We start from the raw sequence: 8,913 nt of genomic DNA, 5'->3' as shown, positions 1-8,913 counted from the left end.
TAAGCCCGTGAGCCACAACTACTGAGCCTGTGCTCTAGAGCCCACGAGCCACCACTACTGAGCCCGCGAGCCACAACTACTGAAGCCCATGCATCTACAGCCCATGCTCTGCAACAGAAGCCACCGCAGTGAGAAGCCCGTGCGCTGCAACAGAGTAGCCCCCGCTCACAGCAACTAAAAAGAAAGCCCACGCGCAGCAACGAAGATCCAATGCAGCCATAAATAAATAATAAATAAATTTATTTTTTTAAAAAAAAGGCTTACTCAGAGAAGTGTCCTCTTTCCCCTATTTTCTCCACATTAATCTCTTCTTCCCTCTTGCCTTCCACCTCCACACCCCTTTAGGCAATCTATTTCACTGCTTTCTGGTTAAACCTTCCTATGTTTCCTTTTGCAAGAGTAAGCAGATATATGTATGTATGTTTTATTATTTCTCTTTCTTTCTAACTAGGTGTCTAGCTCCAGAAAAAATAAAAAAGAGTTTACTGGCATTTTTATTGGGATTTTTTTTTTAAATTGAAGTATAGTTGATTTACAACATTGTGTTAGTTTCAGGTAGATAGCAAAGTGATTCAATTATACTTATTTATATTCTTTTCCATTATGGTTTACTATAGGATATTGAATATAATTCCCAGTGCTATACAGTAGGACCTTGTTGTTTATCTATTTTTTATATAGTAGTTTGTATCTGCTAATCTTTATTGGGATATTAAATTTATAAATTAACTTTGAGAGAAATTATATTTTGATGATGTTGGAACCACCTAATCAAGATTAAAGACTTTCTCTCTGTTTGAATTTAGTTTTATATTTTTCAGGAGTGATTTTTCCCTTATATAGATTTTAAATATTTCACATTTCATTTATTTCTAAGTATTTTCGATTTCTTGCTATTGTAAACAGGGTTTTCTTTTCCAAAATATCTTCTAGTAGTTATTATTTGCTTATATGAAAGTTATTAAGTTTGGTGTGTTAATTTTATTAACCTTGCCACCTTGCAGATTTCTTTTATTGAGTTGTTTTTATCACTAATTCTCCAGGTTTTCTATCATTACTATTATGTCACCCTCAAACAGAGTTAATTTTAATTATTTTTCTGTTCCAGTTTTTATATCTTTGTTTTCTCTCGTCTAATTGAGTTGGTTAATACCTCCCTTTTTTGGGTTTTTTTGCACAGGTCTCTCACTGTTGTGACCTCTTCCGTTGCGGAGTGCAGGCTCCAGACGCGCAGGCTCAGCAGCCATGGCTCACGGGCCCAGCCGCTCCGCGGCATGTGGGTTCTTCCCGGACCGGGGCACGAACCCGTGTTCCCTGCATCAGCAGGCGGACTCTCAACCACTGTGCCACCAGGGAAGCCCGGTCATGATGTTTTCTTAATGTGGTATTGAAGTCTGTTAACTAAAATTTTATTTTGGATTTTTTGCATCAATATTCATAAATGATATTTATCTGGAATTTTCTCCGTTTTAAACTATATCATATTTAGAAATTAGTGTTATACTCCCTTTGTAAGAAGAATTTGGAAGTTTTCCTTCATTTTCTCTGGAGCAATTTAAGTAGCACTAAGACTATCTGGTCTCTTTTGCAGGATTCCGCTATATCATCTGAGCCTAATGACTTTCGCAGGATAGTTTCTTAATAACTTCCTTTAATTCTGTTATAACTGCACTGCTTATGTTTCTAGCAATACTTGGGCCCATTGTGGTAAATTGTATTTTCCTATGCATTTCATCTAGGTTTTCTAATTTCTTCACACACATACAGTTATGCAAAGTAGTCCTTCATGGCTTTTTAAAATTTTCTGTGAGCAATAGTTATTTCTCTCTTGTCGTTTCATGCTGTATATTTGTGCCTTTTCCCTTTTTAAAATTAGTTAGTGGTTCATCTCTTTTGTTGATTAAAAAAACAGGATTTTGGGCTTCCCTGGTGACACAGTGGTTGAGAGTCAACCTGCCGATGCAGGGGACACGGGTTTGTGCCCCGGTCTGGGAAGATCCCACATGCCACGGAGCAGCTGGGCCCGTGAGCCATGGCTGCTGAGCCTGCACGTCCGGAGCCTGTGCTCCACAGCGGGAGAGGTCACAACAGTGAGAGGCCCACATACCGCAAAATAAATAAATAAAAATAAAAGTATCTCATTAATTTTTATCTATAGCTTTTAAAAGTATCACTATTTTTCAGAAATTCTGAAATTTATGCTTAGATTTTACACAAGCGTTAACTAATGAAAGATATTTTTAAAATTTCTTAGTGGGAGGTTCTACTTGGTGGATTGATGATGGCCATACATTTTTTACATACTTCCACTGAGATGTGTGGTCTATTTACCTTCCTCCTTGATTCTGGACTGGACTATTACTACTTAGATCAACAGAATATGTTGCTCTGGATGTATCTTATGAGGACTGTCAGTTACTGCTTTGGTCTCTTGAATCCCTGTACCACCACATAGGAGTCTGACGATTCAACTAGAGAGACCATGTGCAGAGCCTTGAAACTACAGAGAAGGGAAGGGAATGCAGTTAAACCCAGCCTTCCATGTCCCAGTTCCTGCCAAGGCACTGGATATGTGGGTAGAGAAGTCATCCTGGAAGTGTATCCTCCAACCAAGTCATCCCAGCTGACACCATAGAATCAGAAATAAACTACCCAGTAGAGCTCTTTCCAAATTCCTCACCCACAAAATCATGTGCAAAATATAATGTTTTAAACCGCTACATTTCAAGCCACTAAGTTTACACCTCTTAGGAAAAAGAGAAAATAGCTTTTTATCTCTTATAGCCTCAAAAGGCAGCATAAATGTATAGAAAACTTTTGGCTTGCATTTTCTTTCCCTCAATTTTCTGAAAATGCACCTCTGCTGTACCTTGTTTTTTATGTGGCTTTTTAGAAGTCTGATGGCAGCCTGATTTCCTTAACCTTATAACTAATTTGATCTTTTTGCCTGGAGGCCCTGAGGATGTTTTTCTTTGTCTTTAAAGAGTAATAGTTTTAATCTTTCTGTATTTGGTGGCTTGCTTCCTTTTTTTTTTTTTTTTTTTAATTTCCCTTGGTTTTTAAGGAAGGCATGCATTTTGTTTTTGTTTTAAAGGGTCTTTCAAAATGCCTTTAAATCTTTTTCTTCCTACTTGACATTTTACTATCTGGTCTATAATTCTTAAATGGTATCCTTTCACTCCCACATATTACTTATACAGCAGGCAATTATCTTTTCTACTCTATTTTTCTCTTCCTTCTCCTCTCATTTTTTAGTTGCATTCTTTCTACTGTCAGTACGTACAATGCTCACATACTATCCTTCCACCCATATATCCACTCTTGTCTCAGTCTTTGTTCTACAATTAAATGTATTAAATGATGAACGTTAGTGCATTTGCCTTAATTTCCCGCTTCTTTCCTTTCTCTTATTGCCATATCTTTGAAGGGTACCACACTTTTCTGACTCCTTCTCCCTTAGAAGCAATGCTTTTCCAAAGCTTCCAATTCTGGTCCCACTCACTTTCAAGGCCCTTCCCTGTAGCTATGAACTACCAAGTCCCAAACCTCAGGTCAGTATATTGGCACTAGTTTGTCTTTTATTTTCTGGGTGTGATTTTTGTCTCGGCTTCACATGTATTCTCAGCTCTCCTCTTTCTTTCTTAAGCCTTCCTTCTCTTACTCTCCATACCCCCAGGCTTGCAGCAATGGCAAGACATCTGTTGGAATTTGATGTTTATTTCTCTTACAAGCAATGTGAGGTTCATGGTATTCTCTATCTCCTATGAATGCTAAAAATGTGGTCATGTGTGGTTTTTAAAATTTTTTTGTTAAACTAATAGGTTCTTTGGGAAGGGACGAATGCATGAAGATAATAGGATACAGGTGGCCACCATTATCCTCCAGACTTGCTATCTTGCTTTTTTGAGATGTTTTCTCTCAAAATTCTTCTGTACTCTTACCCTTATTTCTTTGCTCCTAGGAACCACAGAGAATATGATAAGGAATTCAGCATCAATGGAAACCTATGTAACTACAATACTTCAAGAATTTAACTCCTTACTACTGTCACGATGTTAAACACTGGGGAAATTCCTTAAAAACAACTAGCACACTTAATAAATGGTATTTTAAAATAATGGCAATGATAGGAAAATTGCTACTTTTCTGTAAGGACTTAACTGTGTATATAAATTATATCAAAATAATACATAAAAAACATTGGGGTTTTTTTTCCCCTGAATAGTTAAGGAATGAGTCATCAGTGTTATACCCTATAGCAAGGAGAAGAAAAATTATAATGACTCCCTCATTCAACCACTTAGTTGAAATTAATTGTATAAAAAGAGGACAACACAAACTTATCCAATAGTTTATAGCCTAATTTTTCCACTATTTAAACAAATCAAGACTCATATGTTTACATACAAAACCAATTTTATTATAATTAAACAAAAAGAGGCTACTTAATACAAATGTTAGCATTCTCTTTCCACTGAAACCAAAAGATACAATTTTATTAATTTTCATTTCTTTCTGCTATAGTCCAAATGATTGAACTTTTAGTCCACAATGTCCTTCACTGTGTCTTTGCATCATTTCTGACTTCTGGAATATCCATGAACATCCTGAGTAATATTATAATAACATGTCTTACTCCACTGTTTTCTAACTCTGGTTGTTGGCAAAAAAAGAAGTTGTTTGTTTTTAATGTGGAGCCATTCTGCTTCTTTGTAATTGCAGTATTGCTTCTGTATCCATTGCATAGAACAGTGTTTCTCAAAGTCATCACATCACCTGCATCATTCCCCTGGGTTGAGTGTCAAATTGCGGTTTCCAAGGCCCCAGGCTGCTGAATTTGAATTTCTACCTGTAGAACCCAGTAGCCTCCATTTTAACAACCTAAGCAGCCACTCCTAAGCATAGTGCTCCAGGGAAAGAGTTAGTGCCTTGTGCTGCACTAAGCTAGTCTGGTCTCCCCACAGCCTGCTCCAGTCCTTAACGCTCTCTCGCATGATAAAATTTCCAGATGCTTGGTGATCTTAGGTACCTTCCTATGGATATCCATATCCATAGTTGTTATCAAGGTCCATAATTATTTAAATTTGGCATCCGAAATTAAACCTGATCCTGTAGAAATGGTCTGTTAATGTAGAATACAGCAGAACTCTTACCTTCCTTGATCTATTACTTATATTGAAGTAACTTAACACTGGCATTTTTAGCAATTACTGTACATAACTCTATTGGTTCATAGAATGATTGTAATCAACTAAAGTCACAGATTTTTTTTTTACTTGAACGCCCATATTTATTCTAATCCAAACACAAAATCTTCATTTATCCCTGTTAGCTTTAATATGCCATCTTATTAAGATAATTTTCAAGATTTGGTTCCTTCACCTATCATATAAATATGTTCACTGATGGTTTCATACTGCATGAAATAGTCTCTAATAGAAAGCCACAAGTCTCTGTCCTTTACCCTATTTTTTTAAATATAATTCAGTTCTTATATGCAAATTCAAATATCCTCAAATATGTCCTTTACCCTATTCTATCTGGTTTTTATAATTGACTTGGGTGAAGATAAGGAGAGTATCTCTGGGGTACTCTGTACCAAGATGTTCAAAGGCACAGAAATGTCAATTTTCCCTAAAGAAATGAGAGAGGGAGAGTTATTTTATATTTTAAAAAATTATGCCATAGAATGCAAATTCACATGGTTTTTAATTAAGACAGAATAATTCACAGAAATATCCCTCTTCTGCCAGACACTTAGGACAATTGCTCTGGTCTCTCCAGCCATACAGTTTTACTTTCCCCTTCAATTAGGAATAGTCCAAGGAAAAGTTTGAGAAGCACCAAAATAAGATACCCTGTTTATTTTCATGTCCGCTGCAGAGTCGAGAAGCCTATGTTCATCCAGTCACTTATAAAAATACTGAATTGAATAGGGTAAGGGCATTCTACTAGAGAATTTTTCATAATATATAAAGCCATTTCTAGACATTATTGAGAGGAGGCAACCTATATTACTCCAACAAGTCAAAACAAACACCAGTAACTAGCTGCTATTTGATTTTCAAGCAGTCCTTATCTATCAGCTTAGTAACCTAAAAATAAACCATTTTAGTTTATCAAACCTTTTCCTAGGTTGACATTTATTGGCTCCCAATGACCATAACATTCATTTCTGCATGCTCAAAAACAAGCCTTTTAACAACCTATTGTCAAATCTGTAAACATGAATCAAGTTGTCTATAATTTCCAGAATCCACCCTAGTCCCCTCTTTAAAAATAGAGATGAAACTTACCCATCTGTGGTCTTGCAGTATTTCTCCTATTCCTCATGACTTTTCAAATACTTTTCAAAAACAGTAGCTCTGAGATTACGGCTGAAAATTCTGTTACCACCCTGGTACCTAATATATCTGGTCTCATTTTAAATACCTTGGAGTTAGTTTACTAATCCCTTATCTATCTTGGGCTGAAATTCCCACTTCTCATAATTTGTTCTCCATATTCAGCTTAAAAACCCATCTAGAAAAGGGAAGGAAAGAGGGAAAGAAAGGGATGGGAAAGAGAGAAGGAAAAACAGGAGTTAAATGATTCTGCTACTTCTCTGATATACCTTCTGTTATCATCTCTAAGCAGTAGACTTATTATTTCCTTGTTATTTTTGACTAAAAAAAAAAACAAGGCTTATAGTTCCTTCTGGTCAAATTTACCATTTTTTTGGCCTTGATTTATTTGGGGACTTAATTGATGACACTTTTATAATAAATTTGCTAATTTCTATGCTCATCCTTGGCCACTCTTCCTTCTTTATACCTTTTATATATATCATTTGAAATTTGAGATTACTAAATAGCCATTCAGCTTTCCTAAGCTTTCTTCCATTTTATTAGAATTATTTCATAATTATTCAGCAGTTTGTGTGTGTGTGTGTGTGTGTGTGTGTGTGTGTGTTTAAATCTCTCTTTGTTAGCCATAATCCCTTTCTGAGACTCAAGTCCCTGGGTCAAAGTTTTTTTTCTTTGAACTTTTTGCAAAAGTTTCCCAAGGCACCTGTCTGACTCTATTTAGGGTTTGCTTTTCTGGCCATTATAAACTATTTGCTTGGAGTTCTCAACATCTTTTATGTCATAGCACATCACTGATGATAGCCTCACATGTGACACACCCTCACCATGTATCCTGAGTTTTACAACCTCAAATATATTTTGTCTGAAAGTAAAATTTTGTAATCATATTTAATTACCACATATATTGCTATCTATCATTTATGAGTGCTCTTCACAATGCCTGATAAACAGGCTGTTGCTTATGTGGAATTCCATGCCACTTGCTAAAACGTCAACCTTTCTCTCCCACTCAAGGAAGCATACTGTAAGAACATAAGAGCAATGATATCATCAGGATAACCTTGACTACGTTCAAACGTATGTATTTTTAGAAAGTAAATGATCTATAATTTAATTTATCTTACTATGAGTAACAAATTACTTGCAACTCACCTCGTGTGCCAAGTCCATGTTGAGGACGACAAAGGTGCTTTCTCCTGCTGTTCCTATCCCCTTCACACCACCAATTACCTTTTCCTCACTCGGCAAAATTAAGTCCAGGCTTCACTTGACTTTAATTATGAGAGCAGTCAGTAATTTATCTCATTAGGATGGTCCAAGTCTCCTTTCTTGACAAATAACCTGCCTTTGTACAATCTGGATGTCTTTTGGCTCAGTAGTCCGTAACATTCTCCCACACTATTTCTAATGTGGTAGTATTTTGGCAGTCTGTTTATATGAGCCTTTTAAATATGGCAATGAAATTCCATGATGTCTTTAGAGTAAAGAAATGCACATTTTTGTAATCATTAAATTTAAAATAAATTATCTAACATAAGTTGAAGTTAAACACAAAACTGTCTTTAAAAGGTATTTTTCGGGCTTCCCTGGTGGCGCAGTGGTTGAGCGTCCGCCTGCCGATGCAGGGGACACGGGTCCGTGCCCCCGTCCGGGAGGGTCCCACGTGCCGCGGAGCGGCTAGGCCCATGAGCCATGGCCGCTGAGCCTGCGCGTCTGGAGCCTGTGCTCCGCAACGGGAGAGGCCACAACAGTGAGAGGCCCGCGTACCACAAAAAAATTTTTTTTTAATTTTTAGAAAAAGGTATTTTTCAAACAAAAAATCCTAACAATGAATACTGAATTAAAAACTGTTAGATCATTAGACAATGCACATAGTGATAAAAGCACCAAGGACAAAGAGGCTGGAAAGGAAAGGAAAGGAGACAAGAAGGGGAAGTTTGGGAGTTCTGAGCAGGCCATCCCTCCATGCTTGTCTTCTTCTAATACGCAGATTATGGCTAAACTAGAATTCTCTTTTTCTTTTAATTAAATGCCATTTGGAATGAGCAGTTTTTCATTCTCCAGCTGCTTGTGTTATAATTTCCACAATGTGGTACAAACAAATTAAAGCCAATTTGTTTCTTATATAAAATATAGAACTTGCTTCTCAGCATATTTCAGGACTCCTGACACACCTGTATAAATCTGTTCTACACTCCAAAATCTTCAGTGTAAAGGGAATATAATCTTTAGTAAATATGGTGAAAAAAAACTTCTTTTAAAAAACTAAATTTTATTTATGAAGCCCCTTTCCTATCTAATCACGTGACCCACTTCAATTCAATTTCCCTGATGTTTTTAACGTAGAGTTTGACTAAATAAATCCACTGAATTTGCTCTTTCAAAATCCTAAAACATCCTTTTGGGATCTAAAAGACTTTCAAAGTTCTTCCCTCTATCCAGGTAATCAAAATATAACATGGCAAAAGACAAACACTTTAGCTGTGGTCCTTTGGCTACCTGAATATCTTCTGACAAAGCAGAAGGAAAAAAAAGAAGTGAAGGAAGTAAGGGGAGGGAGGGAGAG

This window comes from Neophocaena asiaeorientalis, unplaced genomic scaffold (assembly GCF_003031525.2).
Source record: "Neophocaena asiaeorientalis asiaeorientalis breed wild unplaced genomic scaffold, Neophocaena_asiaeorientalis_V1.1 scaffold534, whole genome shotgun sequence".
In the NCBI taxonomy this organism is placed as follows: Eukaryota; Metazoa; Chordata; class Mammalia; order Artiodactyla; family Phocoenidae; genus Neophocaena; species Neophocaena asiaeorientalis.
Note: the sequence above shows the minus strand (reverse complement) of the source record.